This window comes from Miniopterus schreibersii (assembly GCF_964146895.1).
Source record: "Miniopterus schreibersii genome assembly, chromosome: 1".
NCBI classification, from domain to species: domain Eukaryota; kingdom Metazoa; phylum Chordata; class Mammalia; order Chiroptera; family Miniopteridae; genus Miniopterus; species Miniopterus schreibersii.
Window position 1 is genome coordinate 91,494,304 of NC_138101.1, and position 25,013 is coordinate 91,519,316.

The following is a 25,013-nucleotide window of genomic DNA, read 5'->3' on the forward strand; positions in this document are numbered from 1 at the left end:
ACGTCGCCTGTGGTGGGGGGGCCGGCCGGCGCTGATGGGAGCGACTTCCGGAAGAAGGAAGCGTCTGGTTGCCGGTAGGGAGGGAGACGCGGCACGTGACCGCTGACGCGGGCGGAGCGGGAAGCGTGGGAGGTGCTCGCTCGCAGCGCCCCCTCCTGTCGTGCAGCGAACGCCGAGTCCCGTGTAGCCTGGCAGTCGGTTAACTCGGGCGTTCAGGCGGCGGAGGTCGCGGAGCTCGGGTTAGTTCGAGGGGTCGTGACGCTTCTCTCTTGATACGTTTCTCAGTTGGTGGCCGAAGACTCAGAGCCAAAGCGCCAGGGTCTTTCTCAGTCCTTCCACATGCCCAGAGTATTTTTAAGAGTTTCTGAGACGGCGCCGCTAACGAGGGTGACCGGGCGCACTCGTGCGCGAACTCGCACGGGCTGTTTCCCGAGAGGAGCGCGGGGCGGGGCAGCCCGGAAGCCGGTCCCACGCCGCACGTGGACCTTCCCTCTGGTCAGACCCAGCTAAGGGACCTTCGCGAACGCCGGGTGTGTGGGGAAGGCGTGCGGACAGCGCCACCCTTTGGATTCGGAGGGAGGGGGGAAAAGGCAAACAAGAGTGGCTGGTGGATCAGCCTCTCCTCCGGTGTTTGAAGGAGGCTCTCAGGTCCCATTTCTGAGATTTATAGGCCCTAGTTGAAATGAAGCTGGTGGTTATAGTAAAGATTTTCTTTAGCTTGAGAGAAGGATTTTCCAGAGAGTGCCCCTTAACTTCATCATAATTTGGGTAGTAGTTGACTGGTTGTAATGGGCGGTGAAGTCAGAAAGGAACAGGACTTTATGTAATAATTGAGGATTGCTTTAGTGAGGCTGCCGCTTCAAAGCTTATGATCTTGGAACAGCCTTGTCCTCTTGTGGTAAACACCAAGAAGTTGTTCTTATTAAGTATTTTTAGTGCTTTGAGGGCAAAACTCTCTGTTCCTGCTGCTTTGGTGCTTTTCGGTATCTTGAGCGTAAGATGTTGCCAACGATATTGTGTGGTTACCTCTGAGTTTGCTCTTCACTTCGGTACCTGTAAAAAAAAAAAATTCATGGTGGGTCACTTTTCTGAACCTCTATCTGCAAGAGTTCTTTCTGTGTATTATACCTTGTGCATAAATTAATGAGCATTTACAGAAACAGCAGTGAATTAGGAAGTTCAGACTTGCATTTTAATTTTTTATATCTTAAACTCATTGATGTATTTTGAAGTGAACCATAGACATCTAAATCTGTCACTACCTACTTCAGTATGCATATCTGTAAAAGCATATTACTATATAACAAAAATAGCACATTTAAAATATGTGGTATAACTTATATGTGGAATATAATAAAAAAAATAAACTGATGAACACAGTGGATCCAGAGACAAAGAAGCATGGAACAAACTGAGGGATCTCAGGGAAGGTGGGGAGGGCCTGGGGGTGGGATGGATGTGGGGCGGAGGGGATCAGTGGATTAAAAGGGACATCTGTAATGGTCTCAACGATAAAGATAAACATTAAAAAACCCAAAAAACAATAAATAAATAAAAAAAATAATAACTTCTTAATGTTATCTAATATTCCATCTTAAAATTTATCCAGTTATCCCCCAGATGCCCTTTGTCCAGCCGTCTTGTCTAAACCAGGATCCAGTTAAGGACTACTTTTTGTTTTTGGTTATGTATTTCAAGTCTTTTAAAATATAAAGTAGTACCCCCTTTTTTTTTTCTTTCTCTGATTAGCTAGAGAGATCAGGCTTATTTTCCTGTAGAATATCTCACCTGCGTAAATGTTTGACTGCTTTCTCTTGGTGTTTAGCTTACTCCTCTAGTCCTGCATTTCTAGTAAACCTGGACATAATGCTAAAGGCTTGCCTAGATTTGTGACATCTTAATTTCCCTCATGTAATGTTCTGTTTTTTGTTTTGTTTTTCTCCTTGAGACAGAGTAATCTGTGAGGTACTATTTTGGTTTTCTACAAATATCCAGCCCCCATCATCCATTTACTTAATGGCCTTAACAATAATTAATAATTCTTGCCTGAGTCATAATTTTATTAGGGGTTGCAAAATGATAATTTCTAATTCTTTCATTCCATCTGTATTTAATAGCTTGCATTCGTTCGTAGAGTAGAAGCTTTCTTTCATAAACTGGCAACATTTACTTTCCCCCAGATACAGCTGCTATTCGAAAGACACAAAAAAATGTTTAGTTCTTTTTCTTACCAATTTTGAAAGTAATATTGCTTCAAAGAGTGATAAATGAGTTTTTCTAGATTTTTTTCTGAATATCATTACGTACTCATGGATTTTGGGTATGTTTTAATCATTCAGTTTTTCAAATTTCGATGCTTCTACTATACCTGCCAAATAATTCTATGTATTATAATTTTAAAAAATTCTTTGAGCATTTTGTAATAGATGTAATATTGGACTGGTGGGAGGATGAGGCTGGATTTGGATCTTTTTCTATTTTGCTTTTCCATGATCTAGCTGAGTGACCTTTAAACAAGTTGCTTAATCTTTTGGGGCCTTACTTTTTTTCTTCTATACAAATAGAGAGTTTTGGCAGCTCTTATGTCCTCTCACTTTAAAAAAAACAACAAAGATTTTATGAGATATATTTTGCATATCATAAAATTCACCCATTTCAACTATACAAGTCAGTGATTTTTAGTAATTTTACCAAATGTTGCAACCATCACTTTAAATCAGTTTCAGAACATTTTTATCCCTTTAATAATATCCCACATGGCCATTTACAGCTAATCCCCACTCTTACCCCCAGGCAACTACTAATACACTTTCTGTCTCTATAAATTTGCCTTTTCTCAACAGTTCATATAAATGGAATCATAATATATGATCTCTTGTGTCTGACTTCATGTTTTTGGGGGTCATTCATGATGTAGCATGTGCCAGTAATCCATTCCTTTTTATTGCTGACCAGTATTCCATTCTATGTTATGAGTTTTTTTTGCCTACCCATTCACCAGTTGATGAACATGTAGTTTTCCAGTTTTTAGCTATTATGAATAATATGTCTATGAACATTCATGTACAAGTCTTTTGTGGACATTTCTCTTAGGCAGATACCTAGAAGTGAAAGAGATAGGTTGTATGGTGGTTCTATGTATAACTTTTTGAGAAACTGCCAAACTATTTTCCAAAGATGCTGCACCATTTTCCATTCCCATGAGCAATGTATGAGGGTTTCCAGTGTCTGACTTTTTGATAACCTGAAAATATTCTCTGATTGATTTAAGATTGATAGCTTTTTCTTATTCTTAGCATTTTACTAGCAACAAACCACCTTCTCTCTGGATATCGTTAATAATTAGTCTTTAATCATTAGGAATAGTTCCTAAAGGAAATAAAAATAGCAATCTACTATAAAAGAAAATTCAAGTTCTTTATGTTTCTGAATTTTTAACTTTCACTTTTAAATGAAGGATGGTAGGAATAGTATTAATGGCAATGAGCTAAGACTTGAAGGAGATATGGTTTTGTCCAGTACAGTACTAAAACAGTAAATCCCAATGATGTCATATAATTTGTTTATTTTATTAAGCCAACATCTTTAATATTAATTAAATATGTATTGAGTTTGTATATTAACATGTTAGGTGAGTTAGATTATTTCTCATGACACTCATGTATACTATACTTGATAAAGTATAAACTATTTTTGATAAAGTGACAAAATTGACTTCTAAAGGACAGAATCAAACCACATTTTGTGAAGTTACAATGATTTAAAGTGTGGGAGAAAGTGCTGACATTATGAAGCTCATAAGCATTCAGTAGTATTAAGCTCCTGGTTCCAAAAGTGGCATATTGTCACTATAGCAACTGCCCATGCTTATTTGGATTTGAAGCCCAGGCAACAAATGATGGGTAAGACTGTAACTTCAAGATGGATATGTGCTCTGGTGGTTTGGTTATGTGCCTATTGATAGTAAAAGGTTTGTTCTGTTTTTCTTGTTATGTTTATTATGATTGATTTATTTTTAGAGATGTCTTAATTCTTGCTAATGTATTTTTCTGGAGAGAAATGAAACATTCAGTATTCTTATAATCTTCCTTTTCTAACATGCTAAACTTAGTGCTTTTTCCATTTAGGTTGTTAAATATATTTTTACTAAAGCTTTCTCTCTGTTGTTTCGCAGCTTGACAAGCAACAGTTATAAAAATATACTTTTATTATGCTGAATCACTTGCAGATTTTTAACAGGAAAAACCCCCTCATGATACAGATTTTACTTAGCTACATCGTGAAAAAATGTTCAGGGCTATCAGTAAACATGCAGATTGCTCAAATTCAAACATTTCTTGAAAAAAATGTGTTTTTCTGAGTAAGGTCTGGGTTTCAGACATTGTTGGCAGGTAAAGATGACATAACTTCCTTCTAATTCTCTATTAAGCTTCCAGAAATTTATTTAGAGGCACAGGAGCCTTCTGGGAGAATAGAACTGGGAACCTGATTTCTTTCTCTCCTTCCTTGTCTGATGGATTGGAATGGTTCCTAGTAGGGTCATATTATAGGAAAAAGAAATAAGGGACTGAAGGAAACTTGTCTTTAGTGTAGCGTAAGCCTGTACTGGTGAGCTGGGTGTAGGACAAAGGACCAAATCACTGTTTTTTTCCCTAGGTGTACCGTGTTGCTGATATCAGAACTTTTCCTAACTAAGCCACTCACAAGTTGACTGTGCAAGTTTATGAATTGGAAGATCTATATCAATAAAGCAGGTGTTGATAGTGTATATCCTAAAGGAGACGGGAACAATGAGAGAAGAGCAATGTGATAGGAAGTGGAGAGGATTTTGGCTTACCAGCGGATACTTCCCCAAATGGGAAAGTAGACTCTGTGTTTCCAGATTTCCCAGTTTTTCAAGAGAAACTAAAATACTATATATATTTTTTACATTTATTTATTTATTTTGTTAATCCTCACCCAAGGATATTTTTTCCAATGATTTTTAGAGAGAGTGGAAAGGAGGGAGGAAGAGAGAGAGAAACATAGTTGCAAGATCAAACCTGCAACCCAGGAACAAGCCCTTGACCAGGAACTGAACCTGCAACCCTTCAGTCAGCAGGCCAACACCACTGAGCCAAACCAGCCAGGGCTAAAATACTAATTTTTTAAAAGATGAAATGTCTTGATTGCCAGCTCATTCACATTAAAAGTACTCTATGGGCAAAAGAAAATCAGATTTAGTCTGCAGGACATCAGATTACCAAAGAGATCTCATAGTGTGGGCTGGATCCACTTTGTGTCCCTGTTATCTAATTTCTGTGATTAAAGTCTATTCCCAGAGCATTTTTCCCCCCATTCATCCTTTTCAAAGTTTAAAGAAAAAAGAAAGAAAGGTTTAACTTGAATGTCTATTTTTTAGCATTATTGATAATCTTGCCTTTTATTCAAGAGGACGGGTGTTTTTAGAGATGCCTTTTGTTGCTAAAAATATATTAAAAACTGAGTGTTGCTGTCTGTGATGCAGTTGATTCAACCAGTAAGGTTCCTTGACTTCTAGTTAAAATCAGGATTTGGCTGATTTTAATTATCTTGTTTGGAGTTGTACAGCTTACATTATAGGTACCATCCTGTGATGGGGCTCACAAGGGCTCTTACTCAAGGGGCACAGTCTCTAAGTTATCATTTTAATTGAGTCCCTTATTTAGCTTTAAGTAAATGAGAATTTTTTTTCTCCCTTTCCCCCTCCCCCATTCTTTTTAAAATAGATACTACAGGGAGTTTTGAAGACATCCATACTCATGCATCAGAGCATACTTGAGCATCACAGGGACCAGAATGGGGAACTGAAAACAGGGGCCAGGGCCCTAGCCTCTTTGGCTCAGTGGTTAGAGTGTCGGCCTGTGGACTGAAGGGTCTTGGGTTCGATTCCAGCCAAGGGCACGTACCTCAGTTGCAGGCTCAATCCCTTGCCCTGGTCAGGGGGTCAGGGTGCGTGCAGGAGGCAACCAATCAATGTGTGTCTTTCACATCAATGTTTCTCTCTCACTGTCTCCCTTCCTCTCTCTGAAATCAGTAAAGTTATATTAAAAAAAGCAAACAAACAGGGACTAAGGTCTCTTCATCTCTTCAGAGAGCCTGATATTTTTTTGTCCTTTCACTGAAAGCAGGCTTCCTTTGCTTTTTCATTTTACATAGGGCCTCAAACTGCTGCCTCTTAATAGTTTACATGATCTTCTAGCTCCGGTATTCACTTCCATTTGCAAATTTGTTCTTTGTCTTCAGTTGAAATTTGTGAGAGAATCTGATTGGGTTATCTTTGGAAGATAGGCCACAAAAAAGTTGCTGACATTACTATTGATTGGCTGCTTTAAAGCTAAGTGTTCCTGCCGTAGTCCAGTTAGCTGAATTTAGGAGGATGGGCTAATGTGCAAAATGCTTTGGACTGATGGTTGTGGAGATTAGGGTGAATAGAGGAAGGAGCTTTCTTCAGAACAGGTGTGGGCCAGCAACCACACTGAAATGTCTCTAGTATAGTAGATACTTGGCTCAGTGACTTTTTATCCAGAGATGCATAGAACTCTGTATTGAACAAAAATGGCCTAAACTGACAACTCATCTTTTAGGTAGCTGTTGAATACTCTTCAGATAATCTTTGGCTTCCCTTCCTCTTAGAATACCCATCAAACTTTTCCAGCTCATACTAGTTGAATAGCCATAATACTTTGTCATAAAGAGATACATCCTACATAGTCAATTACTATTATATTCTCATTGCAGAATTTAGTATTTAATTTATTTAATCCTTTGGAAAAATCTTTTTAGCCCATTAGATGCTGAACAGGAGAAATGAAGTGTATATTTTCATACAATAAACATTAATTGGAGTGTTGCTTTGCTCTCGGGCAAAGGCATTTTACTTAATGTGCCAAATTTAGTCAAGTTGGAGGCTGAATAGTACTGTGTTAGATTACTTCTTTGTTCTACTGGGAAGAATGCCATGTTTGATGTCTGCCATGGTCTGAAGGAATTGCTGACATGAATGACCTGTATTTTCTATCCCTAGTCTGCATTAATTATTATCTAAATGATATTAATCTATTAATGATATTAATCTATTAATTAATCTATTAATCTGCTTTCCTTTTATTGGACACTCATCAGTACATTGTTATGTCAATTCCTTAATTTGTGAGTAGCAGCAGGTTACTTAAGTATTAAATTTTATAAGTAAGTTTTTTTCAGATAAAGAATTTTTAAGAGCCACAATGATGTTAAGTAAATTTCTAAATTTAAGAATTTATCATCTCTTAACTGGATTTTCTAGAAATGTGAACTGCATTTATATTGAGTATTAAGGGGGACTCATGCTTTTACACTACAATGAAAATATAACAAATTTTCTGTTCACTTGAACGATACAATTTCTCCAATAAAATTCAATTTATATACATGGAAATTCTCACATCTCTAAAATCTAGCCTTTAAGCGAGAAATTTCTAGTAGGAATTTATTTTCTCTTAGAGAAATTCATGAATATGGTAACAAAAAAAATGTACAAAAGTACTTTGATGAAGAGCAACAATTTCTCATTCCTTGCTTCCCATTGTGAGGCCTACTCCTAGGAACAAACATTTTGAAATATTTTGTTCTCTAGGTAATTTAAAATTATATACTTTTACCTATACTCTTCAACTGATTAAACACCATCTGTTTACTCCCTCTTATAAAAAATTAAGATTTAGTTTAATTACATTACTCTTGCATCCCTCTCTCATCTTTCTACCAATCTCTGATAGTTATAATTTTTAGTTTTTCTTTTGATTCTAGTTGTAATCAGCTTTGCTGCATAGCAGGCAGTCTTTTGTGTACAAGATGGAGGATCACGACATTATATAACTGTTCAGCAAATATTCACTTCTCCCCTCACTCACCTCTATGAGATTATATTTCCCCCCCTTAATCATTGATGTTGGGCTTGGTTTCGGTACCTGTTTTTGCCAAAAGAACGTCCGCAGAAGTGACTGCACCAGTTTTGAGTGTAGACCTTAAGAGGCATTAAATATATCTACTTGCCCCCCTGGGAGTTTTTAACCTTTGCATAATAAAACATGTTTCAGGCATCTGCTGCCTACCATGGAGCCCTAGATGGAAAATGGAAAAACATGGAGAAGACTTCAGATTGATCTACAGCTGAAAGCAGGGTTGCCCTAGTTGACCTAAAGAGTTTATTTCTGAGTGATGACGGTGTGAGAGATCCCCTGCCTTCTCCTGAAATTTCAACAAGTTAACCAACTATAATTCAACAAAGAATTCCCTACTCAATACAGAGGTACACCTGAGAGATCTGCCCATTGAGACATCTAAAGGTGGGAACTGGGGATAAGCAGGGAGAATGGAAGAGGAAAGCTCATGTGACTCTCAGACATTCCTGAAGCCAGGAGCTCATGGTGTGGCCAGGAGAGGGGAGGAAGCTGGCAATAGCAGGCACTTCCTTTGGCCAGGAGGAACAGAGAGCTGGGGGGAGGGTGGTCAGTCCAGCAGTGGGAGCAGAGTGAACAGTGACTGAGCCAGCAGATGCCTGACAGAGAGCCAGGTTCTGCTGGGTGGCTTTCTCCTGTTGGGGGGAGGTGTTTCTGACAAAGAAACAGAACCACAGAGCCCTGCTGCCCCTTGGACTCCCAAAACTTGCCTCCTGTTGCCCTCGGTTTCAAGTCCAGGAACATTTTATGTGTAAACCAAGAGCTATTGCAGTGGAACTACTGTCTCCCTCTGTGACTGATCCCTAGGTTTGGTGTTTGGGGCTAGACGCCATGGAGTTCTGGTGTCCGGGGGTCGCCATTACAGTGAGGGCAAAACAACCCCCACCCCCAAGAAGTGCAGCTGTACTGTCTTACAGAAATCATGGAGGTGAAGTCTGGGAGATCACAGAGGTAAAAAAATCTTAAGATTGAGTGCCATCTACTGGAAAATAATAGAAAGACCTCTTCAGAGAACGCTGCCATAAAAGGAATATTCATACCTAGACAAAAGAGAGTAGCAAATACCAGGAATAACTGCGGTAATGAGGATGATCAGAAAGAAAATGAAAAATCCCCAGAAAGCAAGCTGAAACACATGGAAAATACAGGCAATTCAGTGACTCAGAAAACCAATGAACAAAATGAGTACTTTACCAAAGAGATTGAAACTGTAAAAAATAGTCAGAAATCCTGGAAGTGCAATTAAGGAGATTAAGACCTGAGCATAAGGAAAAATGAGAGCTCAACGAGAACTATCTGATTCTATCAGAAAAAGCAATATTAGAGTAATAGGAAGTCTGTAAGAAGAAGAGAGGGAGAAGGGAACAGAGTGTATTCAGACAAATAGTGGATGAGAACTTTCCAAACCTATGGAAAGAACTAGATCCTCAAATCCAAGAAGCAAACAGAACACCTAGTTATCTCCACCCAAAGAGGCCCTCTCCAAGGCACACTGTATTAGAATTGTCAAAAATTAATGACAAAAAATTCTCAAGACAGGGAAAAGAAAGAAGTGACCTACAAAGGAAAACCCATCAGAATTTCACCCTACTTCTCAGCAGAAACTATAAGCCAGAAGAGAGTGGAACCAAATATTTAAACATCTGAAAGAGAGAAATTACCAACCACGAATAATACAAATAATATATCCAGCAAAATTATCTTTTAAATATGAAGAAGTAAAGATGTTCCCAGACATACAGAAGCTAAGAGATTTTATCATCAGAAAACCTCCACTGCAGGAAATACTCAAGGGAGTTATTCTGCCTGAAACAACATAAGTTCACAACACTATGAGTAAGATTACCAAAAAATTTACAGCATACACAGGGATAATTTGTAACAACAAAAACATAAAAGGGGAGGGAGTAAAGGTCTGAACTGGCCAAGGAGGATGAACATCAGATGCACCTGAAAAAACCCTCAAACTGGTATATATGCAACTTTATTTTTTGTAAACCTAATGGTAATCATACACAAAAATCCCCAAACCAGCACACATAGCTTCAAAAAAGAGGACACAGAGGAAAGAAGTATGAAACACCATCAAACAAAAACAGACAGAAGTACAAAGGAAAGAACCAATGGAGATAGAGCTACCAGAAAACAAAAGATAAAATCGCTATCTTCATATATCAATAATTACCCTAAATGTAAATGTTCTGAATTCACCAATTAAAAGACGCAGAGTAGCAGAGTGGATCAAAAAACAAAATCCAACCATACGCTGCCTACAAGAGACACATCTAAGCTGCAAAGACAAAGGTAGATTCAAGGTAAAAGAGTGGAAAATGATTCTCCAAGCAAATAACATCCACCAAAAAGGTGTAGTCATACTTATATCTGACAAAATAGATTTCAAGATGACAAAGATAACAAGAGACAAAGATGGACACATTATAATGATAAAGGGAACATGACATCAAGAAAACATAACACTTCTTAATATATATGCACCCAACCAGTTAGCACGGAAATATATAAAGCAACTACTCACAGAAATAAAGGGAGAAAGAAATCAAAGCACAATCATAGTTGGGGACCTTAATGGACATAATTGACATTTATAGAGCCTTTCATCCCAGAATATCAGATTATACATTTTTCTTTAATGTACGTGGAAAATTCTCAAGGATAGACCCTATGTTGGGTCACAGAACTAGCATCAACAAATTCAAGAAGATTGAAATTTTACCAAGCATATTCTCTGACCATGATGCCTTGAAATTAGAAATCAACTGCAAAAAAGAAATAAAGAAACCCCTAAATATATGGATGTTAAACAACATATTCCTAAAAAATGACTGGTTCAAAGAAGAAATAAAAGATGCGATCAGAAGATAAAGAGAGACAAATGAGAATGACCATACAGCATATCAAAACTTCTGGGGTGCAGCAAAAGCAGTAATAAGAGGGAAGTTTATATCATTACAGGCCTATCTCAAGAAACAAGAGAACCCCCAAGTAAACATCCTAACATCAGTATCTTAAAGAACTAGAAAAAAGAACAAAAGCAACCCAAAGTCAACAGAAGAAAGGAAATCACAAAAATTAGAGCAGAATTGAATGAAATAGAGAACAAAGACTATACAAAAAACTAATAAAGAGCTGTTTCTTTGAAAAGATTAATAAAATTGACAAATCCCTGGCTAGATACACTAAGGAAAAAAGGGGAAAGACCCATATAAACAAAATCAGAAATGAGAGAGAAGTCACCACTATCACAGATATACAAAGGATCATACTAGAATGTTACGAAAGACTGTATGCCAAATTCAGTAACCTAGAAGAAATGGACAAGTTCCTAGAATTATATAACTTTCCTAGACAAAATCATGAAGAATTGGACAGTCTAAATGGACCCGTCAGCAGTGAGGAAATTGAAACAACCATCAAAAACCTCCCCCAAAAATAAAAGTCCAGGACCAGATGGCTTTACCAGTAACTTCTATGAAATGTTCAAAGATTTAAAACCTATTCTTCTTAAATTCTTCCAACAAATTGAAGAAGAGGCAGTACTTACCAACACATTTTATGAGGCCAGTATAACCCAGATACCAAAACCCAGCAAAGATAACACAAAAAAAGGAAACTACAGACCAATATCTCTGATAAGGATGCAAAAATATTAAAATACTAGCAAATTGAAAACAGCAGTACATCAAAAAAATAATACATCACAATCAAGTGGGGTTCATTCCAGGGGCACAAGGATGATTCAACATACATAAATCAATCAATGTAATACACCACATTAAGAAAAGAAAGGATAAAAATCATAATTTTATCAATAGATGCAGAAAATGCATTTGATGAGATACAGCATTTATGATTAAAATACCCAATAAAATATAAATAGAAGGAAAATACCTTAACATAATAAAGGATAGACCCTCAGCTAATATACTCAATGGTTAAAAACTGAAAGCTTTTCCTCTAAGATCGAGACAAGGAACAAGACAAGGATGTCCACTCTCACCATTCTTAGTCAACATAGTTCTGGCCAGAACAATAAGACAAGAGAAAGAAATAAAAGGCATCCAGATAGGGAAGGAAGAAGTAAAACTGTCACTTTCTGCAGATGACATGATTCTGTATATAAAAAACCCTAAAGACTACCAAAAAAACCTAATAGAAACAATAAACTACAGTAAAGTTGGCAGGATACAAAATCAGTGTACAAAAATCCATTGCCTTCCTATATACTAACAACAAAACTTCAGAAAAAGAAATGAAAAAAAATTCCTTTTGCAATTGCAACCAAAAGAATAAAATACCTAGAAATAAACTTAAGAACCTGAAAGACCTATATACTGAAAATTACAAAACATTATTAAAAGAGAGAGAAAAAGACACAATAATATGGAAAAACATCCCGTGTTTATGGATTGGAAGAATCAACATAGTTAAGTGGCCATACTACCCAGATTTAATGCAATCCCCATCAAAATACCAATGTCATTTTTTAATTTATTTAATTTATTATTAGTATTTTTTAAAATATATCTTTATTGATTTCAGAGAGAGGAAAGGAGAGGGAGAGACAGATAGAAACATCAATGATGAGAGAGTCATTGATCGAGCCCGCAACCCGGACATGTGCCCTAACTGGGAATCGAACCCCGATCGCCTGTATCCTAGGTCGACGCGCAACTGCTGAGCCACGCCCGGCCGGGCCCAGTGTCATTTTTTTTAAAGAAATAGAATGAGAAATCATCAGATTTGTATTGAACCACAAAAGTCCCTGAATAGCCAAAACAATCCTGAGAAAAGAAAAAAAAATGAAGCTGGAAGTACCACACTACTTGATTTCAAATTATACTACAGCGCTACGATAAACAGATGGTATTGGCACAGAAACAGACACACAGGTCAGTGGAACAGAATCGAGAGCCCAGATATAAAACCGCATGTATATGGGCAGACAATTTTCGACAAAGGAGCCAGAAACACAATGGCGTAAAGATAGTCTCTTCAATAAATGGTGCTAGGAAAACTAGAAAGCCACATGCAAAAGAATGAAACTAGATTACAGTTTGTCACCATGTACAAAAATTAACTCAAAATGGATCAAAGACCTAAATGTGACCCCTGAAAAAATAAGTTACTGTGTAATGTAGAAGCAAAACGTTTGATAAAACTGCTGTCTGAGGCAACCGAGGAGACAGAAAGTGTGACCCATGAAGCTGTAGTATTGGGCAAGGAAATTTCAAGGCAGAATGTTAAAAGCATGAGCTGGTTGCTGCTAGCTGCACAAGATAAGGTACTACAAGATTAATTTAGTCTACCGTATCTGAACTCTGTTGTAATTCATGTTTCTCCTATTCCAACTACCTAGTTTTTCTTTTTATTATGTATGTGTGATGGAACATGCCTGCTGGCAGGCTTCCTTTTAGTGTGGGTGAACAGAAAGCTGATTGTCAGGGTGCTGGTCTTCCAAATGCCACAAAGAAGAAGGCCTGTCTCTTGGTCACTAAAACTATAGTATAAAATTAATTTTTCTGGTGATATTTTCCCCTGCTTTTCTTTCCTTTTAAGAAAAGGGCTCCAATTAATAAGGATTCTGATTTCTGAAAATTTTAATGGCTTAACAAAATAGTTTATTTTTTCATTTGCTTAATAGTCCAATGAAGCTTTTCCCTCTCAATAGGCAGCTTTCCTTCATGTGATGACTTAGTGTTCAAGTGCCTTCTGTCTCATGATTCTGCCATTGTTAAAATGCCTTGTGATTCTCTGTCTCCTGCTAGTGGAAGGGGAGGAGAGAATGGAGAAGGCACTTCTTAATTTCCTGGGCAAGGAAATGACACACGACTTGTACTTACATTCCATTAGCTAAAACTAGTCACATGGTCCCACCTGGATGCAGCAAAGCCAGAGAAATGTTTTTGGCTAAGCAGTCATTTCTTGGGGACAATTCTATACTAGAAAGGAAGGAGGTGTATGAATTTTGGTTGACAGTTGGCCATCTTTGCCACAAAGGAGAATTACCCTCTTTTTGTTTTTGACTGAGGATAAATATTAGGCTCTTTGTATGCTTTGTGGGTGGATGAAGGTGGAGGTGGAATATTTGATTGGTAGTTTTTTTAATGTTCAATTAATCTCTGTTCTTATCCATTAGAAACTTGTTGAAATCTCTTGATGGCCAATGCCCCTCCCCCTCCCCTCCCCTCCCCTCCCCTCCCCTCCCCTCCCCTCCCCTCCCCTCCCCTCCCCTCCCCTCCCCTCCCCTCCCCTCCCCTCCCCTCCCCTCCCCTCCCCTTCCCTTCCCTTCCCTTCCTTTCCTTTCCTTTCCTTTCCTTCTTTCCTCTTTCCTTTTTTCTCTTTGCTCCCCTCCCTCCCTCCCTCCTTACCTCCCTCCTTCCCTCCCTGCCTCCCTCCCTCCCTCCTTCCCTCCCTGCACTGGTGAATTTAGGTCTTTTTTTTTCAACTTAAAAAAAAGTTTTAATTTATTTTTATTGTTGAAAGTATTACGAATGTCTCCTCCTCCCCATTGATCTGCTCCACCCTGCACCCCCCCACCCCACAACTTCACCACACTATTGTCTGTTTCCATGGGTTTTGCATTTATGCATATAAGTTTGATTAATCTCTCCCCAGCCCTGCCTTCCCTCTGAGATTCATTAGCCTGTTCCATGCTTCTATGTCTCTGGGTCTATTTTGTTCATTGGTTTATTTTGCTCATTAGATTCCACATATGAGTAAGATCTTGTGATAGTTGTCTTTCTCTGGCTGGCTTATTTTGCTTAGCATAATACTCTCCAGGTCCCACCATGCTATCTCTAAGGGTAAGGGTACCCTTCTTTTTTACAGCTGCATAGTGTTCCATGGTGCAAATATCTGAGAATATGTTTGATATAATTTCAGTCTTTTTGAACTTGTAGAGATTTGTTTTGTGTCCTGACATGTGGTCTGTCTTTGAGAATGTCCCATGTGCACTTGAGGAGAATGCATATTCTGCAACTGTGGGGTGAAATGTTGTGTAAATATCAATTACATCCATCTGATCTAGTGTGTCATTTAGAGTCACTATTCCCTTTTTGATTTTTCTGTCTGGAAGATCTATCCAATCAAGTCAGTGGGGTATTCAAGTCCCCTGTGACTATATTTCTGTTGATCTTTCCCTTAAATTTCTCCAGAAGGGTTTTGTGTTTTTTTTTTTCAGCCTGTGTGAGTCTTTTGTTCTGAGGTGGGTTTCTTGTAGACAGCATATATTTGAGTTCATGTTTTCTTCTACATTCAGCTACACTATGTCTTTTTTGGAGCATTTAATCTGTTTACATTTAAGGTTATTATTGATAGGTACTTATCGCCATTTTATATTTTTATGCCTATGTTTCTCATTCTTTCTATTTCTACTTCTTATTACGATAGTGCCTTGCAGTGCTGGGTTGGTGGTGATAATTTCCTTTAGCCTTCTTTTGTCTAGGAAATTCTTTATTTCACCATGTATTTTGAATGACAGCCTTACTGGATATTTGTTTTGCATTGCCTTGAATACCATGCCATTCCCTTCTGGCCTGTAGAGTTTCTGATGAGAAATCAGCTGACAGCCTTATGGGAGATCCTTTGTAGGTAACAGATTGCTTTTCTCTTGCTGCCTTTAAGATTCTCTTTGTCTTGAAATTTTGGCATTTTAATTATGATGTATCTGGGTGTGGGCCTCTTTGGGTTGTTCTTGCCTGGGACTCTCTGTACCTCCAGAACTTGTGTGACTCTTTCCTTGACCAGGTTAAGGAAGTTTTCTGCCATTAATTCTTCAAACAGGTTCTCTAACTCTTGCTTGCTTTCGACTTCTTCTGGCACTCCTATGATGTGAATTTGTTACATTTCATGTTGTTCCACAGCTCTCTTAAACTATACTCTTGTTTTTTAATTGTTTTTACTTTTTGGATGTCTGATTGAGCGTTTTTTTTTTTTTTTTTCTATCGTGTCTACTAATTCACGGATCCAATCCTCAGCTTCCCTTAATCCAGTTTATTTTTTCCAACATATTTTTTATTTCAACTATGTCATTCTTAATTTCCTCCGAAGTTTCCATGTCTTTTTTCATGCTATTGAACATCCTTACAATCAGCATTCTGAACTCTATATCTGATAGATTGCTATCTCCATTTCATTTAGCTCTTCTAGAGGATTCTGTTTTTTCATTTTGGGCTTGTTATTTTGTCTCCCAATTTTGGCTGCCTGTTGGATTTGTTTCTATGTATCAGGTAGATCTGCTAGGACTCCCAGTCTTTTGGATGGTCTCTGGTGCAGGCTAATGTCAGACACTGTCTGTGACTAGCTCTGAGTACCCTGTGTGAAGCTTTCCACACTCCACCACTTGTGGTTTTCTCTGCTGGGACTGGGTGCATTTGGAAAGGACCAAGATGCCCACCGAGGTCTGCTTTTCCAAGTCCTGGGTCCAGAAGCTAGTCGAGCAAAGACTCAAAGCACCCAGAGGCTGATTGTTATTCAGTCTCTTAATGAGCTTTAGGCTGTAGAAACTCCATTGGGTAGGGAAAAAGGTTTTCAAGCAGGGAGGGGCAATTGCTTCCCCTCTAGGCAAAAGCTGCTTGGAAGGTAAATGTGTGTCTGAGAAAGATGTTCTGTGCAGTATGGGGGAATGACTCAGCACAGGAATCTAGATGGCTGCCCTCAGAGTTTTATCCCCCAAGCCAGTAGCCATGGATTCTCCTCACACAGCTTTCTAGTTTACTCTGCCCTCCTTATGTGGGAGCCCAAGGTGAGCGGCTGTACACAAAACTTGGTGCATTGGCCCCTGAAGAGAGTGACTGCATTGCCAGCCATCTCTCCCTGGCCTACAGAAACCCTGCTGCTTTTCACACCAGATGTTATGTGGCCACCTTTTTCAGTTCTGATGCTCTTGACTGGGAAGCTTGGAGTTTAGGCACCAGAGTTATCAGTGGGAACCCCCACAGCTGAGTTATCCATTTGGACCTTCAGTTGCTGCCTGTGGGAGCCCGGCCAGTTCTCTCATGCCTCTGTACTTCTTACAAGTCTGTATGTGGTCTCTGCTTTATGTCCTTGGTTATGTGGGTGCTCTCCAGCTAGTCCTCAGTTGATTATTCAGGATGGTTTTTCTATATCTTAGTTGTAATTACAGTTTGGTCCTGGGAGAGTGTCAGTGTAGCTACCACTCTATCCTCAGCCATCTTGGAATCTCCATGACTAACTCTTCTCAGGTGGAGTTCTCATCACTGTTATACAGACCTAAGTATCTATACATTGTATGTGTCTTTTAATAGTTTTTTATTTAATTTATTGGGGTAACATTGATTAATAAAATTATACAGGTTTCAGGTATACATTTCTATAATATATCATGTGTCTAATGTGTTGTGTGTTTACCACCCAATTCAAGTCTCCTCCCATCACCATTTATCCTCACTTTATCTCCTCCTACCTCCCTTCACCCCTGTTCCCTCTGGAAATCACCATACTATTGTCTGTGTCCATGAATCTTTCTTTTTTTTCTTTGCTTAACCCCTTCACCCTTCTCACTCAGCCCTCAACCCCTCCCCTCTGACAGCTGTTAGTCTGTGCTCTGTATCCGTGAGTCTGTCTTCACTTTGTTAGTTTATATTTTTAATTAGATTACTCATATAAGTGAAATCATATGGTACGAAGTAATGTGAGAGAGACATCAATTGGTTACATTGGGGATCAAACCCGCAACCTACATATGTGCTTTGTCTGGGAATTGAACTCTTAACCTTTTGGTGCAAGGAGCGACACTCCAACCTACTCTCCCACCCAGCCAGGGTGAAATTTCCTTCTTTTTTATGCCTGAGTAATACTCCATTGTGTAAATGTACCATAGCTTTTTTATCCACTCATCTATTGATGGGCACTTGGTCTACTTCCAAATCTTGGCTATTGTAAATAATGCTGCAGTTAACAGGGGTGCATATATTCTTTTGAATTAGTGTTTTCGATTTCTTTGGATATAGTCCAAGAAGTGGAACTTTTGGGTCATAGGCACAGTTCTATTTTTAATTTTTTGAGGTAACTCCATACTGCTTTTCCACAGTGGCTGCACCAATCTGCATTCCTTTTTCTTCACATCCTCACCAATACATGTTGTTGGTTGATTTATTGATGATAGCCATTCTGGCTCACAGGTGTGATGTGATATCTCATTTTGGTTTTAATTTGCATTTCTCTGATGATTAGTGACATTGAGCATCTTTTCAAATGTCTACTGGCCATCTGTATGTCCTCTTTGGAGAAGTGTCTATTCAGGTCCTTTGCTCATTTCTTAATTGGATTTTGTGTTTTTTTGGCATTGAGTTTTTATAAGTTCCTTATAAATTTTGGATATTAATCCCTTATCAGGTGTATCTTGGTGAATATCTTCTCCCATTCAGTGGGTTGTCTTTTCATTTTGTTGATGGTTTCCTTTGCTGTGCAAAAACTTTTTTGTTTGATGTAGTCCCAGTTTTTTTTCCTCTTGTTTCCCTTGCCTGAGGAGATAGATCAGAAAAAATATTACTATGAGAAATGTCTGAGATTGTACTGCCAAGTTTTCCCCTACGGTTTTTATGGTTTTGAGTCTTACATTTAAGTCTTTAATCCATTTTGAGTTTATTCTTTTGTATGGTATAAGAAGGTGGTCTAGTTAATTTTTTTGTACATATGTGTTCATTTTTCCCAGGATCATTTATTGAATAGACTGTCTTTACTCCATTGTTATGTTTTTGTTTCCTTTGTCAAATATTGACTGACTATAAATGTGTGGGTTTATTTCTGGGCTCACTATTGTGTTCCACTGATCTGTATGCCTGTTTTTATGCTAATTATATGATGTTTTGATTACTATGGTTTGATATAAGGTAGCTTGATTCCTCCAACTTTGTTCTTCTTTCTCAAGATTTCTGTGTCTATTTGGGGTCTTTTGTGGTTCCATGTAAGTTTTTGGAATATTTGTTCTAGTTCTGTGAAATTCACCATTGGTATCTTGATAGGAATTGCATTGAATCTATAGATTGCTTTGGGTAGTATGGACATATTAGTGATGTTAATTCTTCCTATTCATGAACATGGTATATGCTTTCACTTATTTGTACCCTTTCAATTTCTTTTTTCAGAGTCTTATAATTTTCTGAGTATATATGTCTTTTACATCCTTGGTTAAATTTATCCCTAGGTATTTTAATTTTTGTTGTTGTTGTTAATCTTCACCTGAGGATATTTTTACCATTGCTTTTCAGATAGAGTGGATGGGAGGGAGGGTGGGAGGAAAGAGAGAGAGAAATGTGTGAGAGACACATCAACTGGTTGCCTTCTACATGCACCCCAATTGGGGGCAGGGAGCGAATGTGCAACCCAGTTATGTGCCCTTGACTGGGAATCAAACCCGTGATCCTTCAATGTGTGGGCCTACACTCTAACCACTGAGGAACACCTCCAGAGCCTAGGTATATTAATTTTTTTGAAGCAGCTGTAAATGGGATTGTTTTCTTGGTTTCCCTTTCTGATAGTTCATTATTGGTGTATAAAAATGCAACTGACTTTTGTATATTTATTTTGTATCCTGCTACTTTACTGAATTTATCAGTTCCATTCGTTTTTTGGTAGAATCTTTAGGGTTCTCTATATACAGTATCATGTCATTTGCAAATAGTAACAGTTTTACTTCTTCCTTTCCAATTTGTATGTTTTTTATTTCTTCTTGCCTGATTGTTGTGGCTAGGACTTTCAGTACTGTGTTGAATAAGAGTGGTGAAAACAGACATCTTTGTCTTGTTCCCAATCTTAAGGGAAACAGAGTTTTTGCCCATTGAGTATGATGTTGTCTGTGGGTTTGTAATACATGGCCTTTATTATGTTGAGATATGTTCCCTCTATTTCCACTTTGCTGAGTGAAGAATCACCACCCACTCTACTCCAACTTGGATACCACTGTTGGCTTACCTTTCTAAAATACAGATTCTACCATGGTACTTCTTTAGAAACGTTCGATACTTTTTCCTTGCTCATCTTTTCCTCCACAATATCTGCTTGGCTTTTAATACCCTTCCTAGCAATACTTGCCCTTCTAGTGCTAGCTCCTTAGTTCATTGTGTCATCAATGTGCTGTGTTCATTCTCACTTCTGTGCCATTGTACAGTACTCTCTACTCTAGAGTTACTATCCCTTTAATGTTTGAATCCTATTTAAATATAAAGGCTAAATTCAAATTTCACTTTTTTTTTTCAAGTGGCTTATTTGGTTACTGCTTGTGTTTATAGCTTGATGATCTTTCATTCTCATATACCTTTTTTTGGTTTTCCGTGGGACTCGTAGCAGTGAGTACATTTTAAATTTTGCCTGTTGGAAACATTACTCCAGATTTCAGCGATTCTTTTTCGTCCTCTGATCAGCAATAAAGCTTACTTACTCATTTTATTTATTGTTGATTCACACTTGTTAATGTTCTTTCACACAAATACAGATTCCTTAAAGAAAAAGCCTATCCTGTGTACCCTTTTGCTTGCCCTACAATGTCTAGCATAGTGAAGAGTTCATGCTAAGTACATAATAAATATTTTTTGGCTGAAGTCCTGAATTGTTTAGACCACTGTTACTCAAAGTACCGTCTGCACACCGATGCTGGTGTGTGAACTGTTTGTTACCACTGTGTTGGAACATAAGTACAGAAATTGAGAATAAACTTTATATAAATTTGACAGTAATTTTATGTCTGTTGAAGTTATAATAAAAATTTTGGTTACTGTTTTTCATGTTTAAAAAAACATTCTGGTAATTCATTTTCATTGCATTTTATAAAAGTTTCAGTCCACCATGGATAAGAGAACTTTAAAAACTGTATCTCTTCACAAATAGTTCAACAGGCACTAATTTAGACTACAGAGGATATGAGAATTTAGCAATGAAGAGCTCAGTATATTCTGGACTAGTTAAAGCAGAGTTTATGAAGATGAGATCTCTTTTGAAGGATGGTTGTAAAGCATAGGGTCATTTCCAACAAGGGTAACAAGGGTTGAACTACAAATGGAGGAGAGGTGTGCTAATATATTCTTTGGTGACCAGGGAGAAAAGAGTCCTGGCAGAGGTAAAAATCAGGCCCACAGATAGCGGACCAGACACCAGATAACACAAGCATTTCCTGCTTATTTGGCTACTGCTTGTGTTTATAGCTTGATGATCTTTCATTCTCATATGTCTTTTGTTGGTTTTCCACAGGACTAGTAGCAGTGTGTACATTTTAAATTTTGCCTGTTTGAAACATTTTAATATAGCCTTTAAAAAAATACAGATGGTTGGCTTATTGACATATTGTTTCTAAGTTTATTCTAACTAAACATGTAAAATTATTATAAATGAATAATAATTGATGAAAATTATTTTTATTTTAATTTACCTTTATTGTTGAAAGTATTACAGGTGTCCCATTTTTCCCCCCATTGACCTCCACCTTGCTCCCACCCCCTCCCCAGGCCTTCACCCCATTATTGTCTGTGTCCATGGGTTATGCATATATGCATATAATTTCCTTGGTTAATCTCTTCCCACCCTCCACCCCCATTCCCTCTTCCCTCTGAAATATTACCGTCTGTTGCATTCTTCAATGTCTCTGGATCTACTTAGTTTGCCAGATCTTTTTGTTCATTAGCTTCTTCTTAAAGAAGACCCTTCAACATTTCATGTAGTACTGGTTTGGCGGTGATGAACTCTTTTAGCTTTTTCTCATCTGTGAAGCTCTTTATCTGCCCTTCAATTCTAAATGATAGCTTTGCTGAGCAGAGTAGTCTTGGTTGTAGGTTCTTGTTTTTCTTCACTTTGAATATTTCTTGCCACTTCCTTCTGGCCTGCAATGTTTCTGTTGAGAAATCAGCTGACAGTCATATGGGTGCTCCCTTGTAGGTAAATAACTGCATTGCTTTTGCTGCTTTTAAGATTCTCTCTTTGTCTTTAACCTTTGGCATTTTAATTATGATGTATCTTGGTGTGGGCCTCTTTGGGTTCCTCTTGTTTGGGACTCTCTGTGCTTCCTGGACTTGTAAGTCTATTTCTTTCACCAGGTAGGGTAAGTTTTCTATCATTTTTTTCAAATAAGTTTTCAATTTTTTGCTCTCTTTCCTCTCCTTCTGGCACCCCAATAATATGAAAATCAGACCACTTGAAGTTGTCCCAGAGACTCCTTACACTATCTTCATATTCCTGGATTCTTTTATCTTTTTGCTCTTCTGGTTCAGTGTTTTTTGTTTCCTCGTATTCCAAATTGCTGATTTGATTCTCAGTGTCCTCTACTGTTGATTCCCTGTAAATTATTCTTCATTTCAGTTTGTGTAGCCTTCATTTCTTTTTTTATTTATTTAATATATCTTTATTGATTTCAGATAGAGGAAAGGAGAGGGAGAGAGAGAGAGATAGAAACATCAATGATGAGAGAGTCATTGATCGGCTGCCTCCTGCATGTCCCCAAACTGGGGATTGAGCCTGCAACCTGGGCATGTGCCCTGACCGGGAATCGAACCCCGATCACCTGGATCCTAGGTTGACGCTTAACCGCTGAGCCACGCCGGACTGGGCTGTAGCCTTCATTTCTGATTGGTACTTTATTATGTGATTGATGGTCTCACTTGCTTTTTTAATAGTCTTACTAATATCCTTGAGCATCCTTATAACCATTACTCTGAGCTCAGTGTCTAATAGCTTGCTTGGCTCCATTTCATTTAGTCCTTTTTCAGGAGATTTCTTCTGTTCTTTCCTTTGTGACATGTTTCTCTGCTTCCACATTTTGGTTGCTTCCTGGTGCTTATTTCTATGTATTAGGAAGAGCTGCTCTGTCTTCTGGAATTTGGAGATTGGCTTTGTGTAGTAGGTGTCCTGTAGGGCCCAGTGGCTCAGCCTCCCCCGTCACCTGAGCTGGGCCTTCTAGGTGCTCCCCTGTGTGGGCTGTGTGCACTGTCCTGTTGTAGTTGATCCTTGGTTGCTATTGGCATCACTGGGAGGAATTGACCCGCAGGCTAATTGGCTGTGAGGACCAGCTGCAGCTACAGTCAAAGAGCTGCTGTGTTGGAGACACCCCTATGGAGCAGGATTTACTTTAGTGGAGCTTTGGTGTTCACCAAGTCTGCCCCTTGAGTGTGTCTCTTGTGGATGTGGTAGGGATGTCATCCAGCATGGTCTATTCTGACCACCAGGTGCACTGTCTCTGGGGCCTCCTGGAACGTGCAAATTCAGCCTCTGCCAGTGCCTTGCCCAGGGCCACCCAGTTTGAGCTACACAGTAAACCATAGTTGGCTGCTGCTTGTGCTGGGCTAGGAGATGTCCAGGAGAGGCCAAGCTATGAACCAAATAGTGGCAGGCTGCCACTAGTGCCAGGCCTGGGGCCCCTTATCAAGCCGTATGGGGCACACTGCTGCTTATTTGAGAGACTTAGGAAAGTCCTAAGCATGAGGCTAGAGAGGCCACTTGTATAGAAACGCCACCTGAATTGGCTTCGATGAGCTTGCAAGTAGTGTCGGGGAGAGTCTCCAGAAATCACCAGGACAGGGCCAAAGGTGTGAGTCAGGTGCTGGAGATTCAAATATGGCTCCTGCCTGCTGGCTCTGTGTGGGGCAGGGCCTGCCAAAGGAGCAATGGCCTCTGCCAACTCTTCTGTCTGGGAGAAAGCTCCCCCTCCCCCTCTTGCCTGGATTTCAGGCAAGTTAGTTTTTCCCGAATGTCCCAGGTTCCTTTCAAGCTGCTGCCCAGTGCTGGTGCTCAGAGGGAGTGAGTCTGAGTAAGTCAGTGCGCTGACCCTTTAAGAGAAGTTGCCTGAGACTCCCATAGCCTCTGTGTTACTCAGCCACAATCCCTGCTGGTTTTCACAGCCCGAAGTTGTGGGGACTTCTCTTTCCGGCACTGGAACCTTGAGCTAGGGGCTCGATATGGGGCTAGGACCCTCGCTTCTCCGGGAACCTCCACCGCTGAGATAACCCTCCTGGTTTTAAACCGTGGCACCTGGGTGTGGGACCACAGCCTGTCTTTGTGATTCTGCCCCTCGTCTCCGCCCCCCTACTGGTCTCGATGCTTCTTCAGTTCCCTGGTTGTAGGGCTTTTGTTCAGCTAGATTTCAGGAAGTTCTGAGTGATTATCGTTCTGTATTTTAGTTGTAATTTTGATGTGGTTGTGGGAGGCAGTGGGTACTGTAGTTACCTATGCCACCATCTTGTTGTCTCAGAAAATTATTTTAAGTGAAGAAAAACTGTTTTCATCTTGTTCTCTGTTTTCTTTTGTCAGTTTCATCTTGGATCCAAGCTTTTCCTCCTCATTACCGAATTATAGTTATATGAATTCAGAAACCTGTGATTAATAAGAGCATTGTTGCAGTCATTCATTGCTCCCGGAGAATTAAAGTTTATTTTGTAGCATAAAACGTGAGTTGAACTAGTTATTTTTTTATTGTGGTAAAATACACGTAACATAAAATTCACCATTGTAAGTGTACAGCTCAGTGACATTAAGTACATTCACATTGTTGTGCAACTGTCACCACTGTCCATTTTCAGAACTTTCATCTTTCCAAACTGAAAGTATATACCCATTAAATAATAACTCCTCATTTCCCCTCTACCCTCTGAGGTAATTATTTTAAATTTACCTATATCTGTGTCTTCTTACTTGTCCTATTTGCTATCATTGTAAGTGAATTATATATTGAATATTCCTTATATGTATGGAACTGGGCCGGATGCTGAGCAGGATTGAATTACATAATTTATAAAGAATGCTGGGCAATTTGCTATGATATTAGGTATTTTCCTGGGTAACAGAGTTTTGTTGTATCATATTCTTTATCTTACATCACATTCTAATCCATTAAATGTACATAAGTAGAAAGCTGTATTTTTGTTTCAGAAGTTACCAGGAAAATAACTGATTACACTAGTGTGACAATTCTAAGTCAAGACTAAACTGAAATATCACCTCAATTTCATTTGAGATTTTGAGTACCTAACTGAAATATTTGTGAAATTATTAAATATGAAAGTGGATAGCAGCTTGGTTAGTTTTTAAAGC

At 38.8% G+C, this 25,013-nt stretch overlaps 1 protein-coding gene across 5 annotated transcripts in view; it reads left to right on the forward strand.

Annotated features, from left to right (window-relative positions):
• The first annotated feature begins 50 nt into the window (after positions 1 to 50).
• Positions 51 to 25,013, forward strand: part of LOC308550151 (fibrous sheath-interacting protein 2-like) — a 102,727-nt gene continuing 77,764 nt past the window's right edge. The window contains exons 1-2 of one of the 5 annotated variants that reach the window (XM_081123623.1): positions 120 to 239; positions 24,234 to 24,370. The gene's annotated coding sequence lies outside the window, so the exon portion shown is untranslated. Of the gene's footprint in view, positions 240 to 24,233; positions 24,371 to 25,013 lie in introns of all 5 variants that reach the window. The other 4 variants (XM_081123622.1, XM_081123625.1, XM_081123626.1 and 1 more) reach the window with 4 other exon arrangements.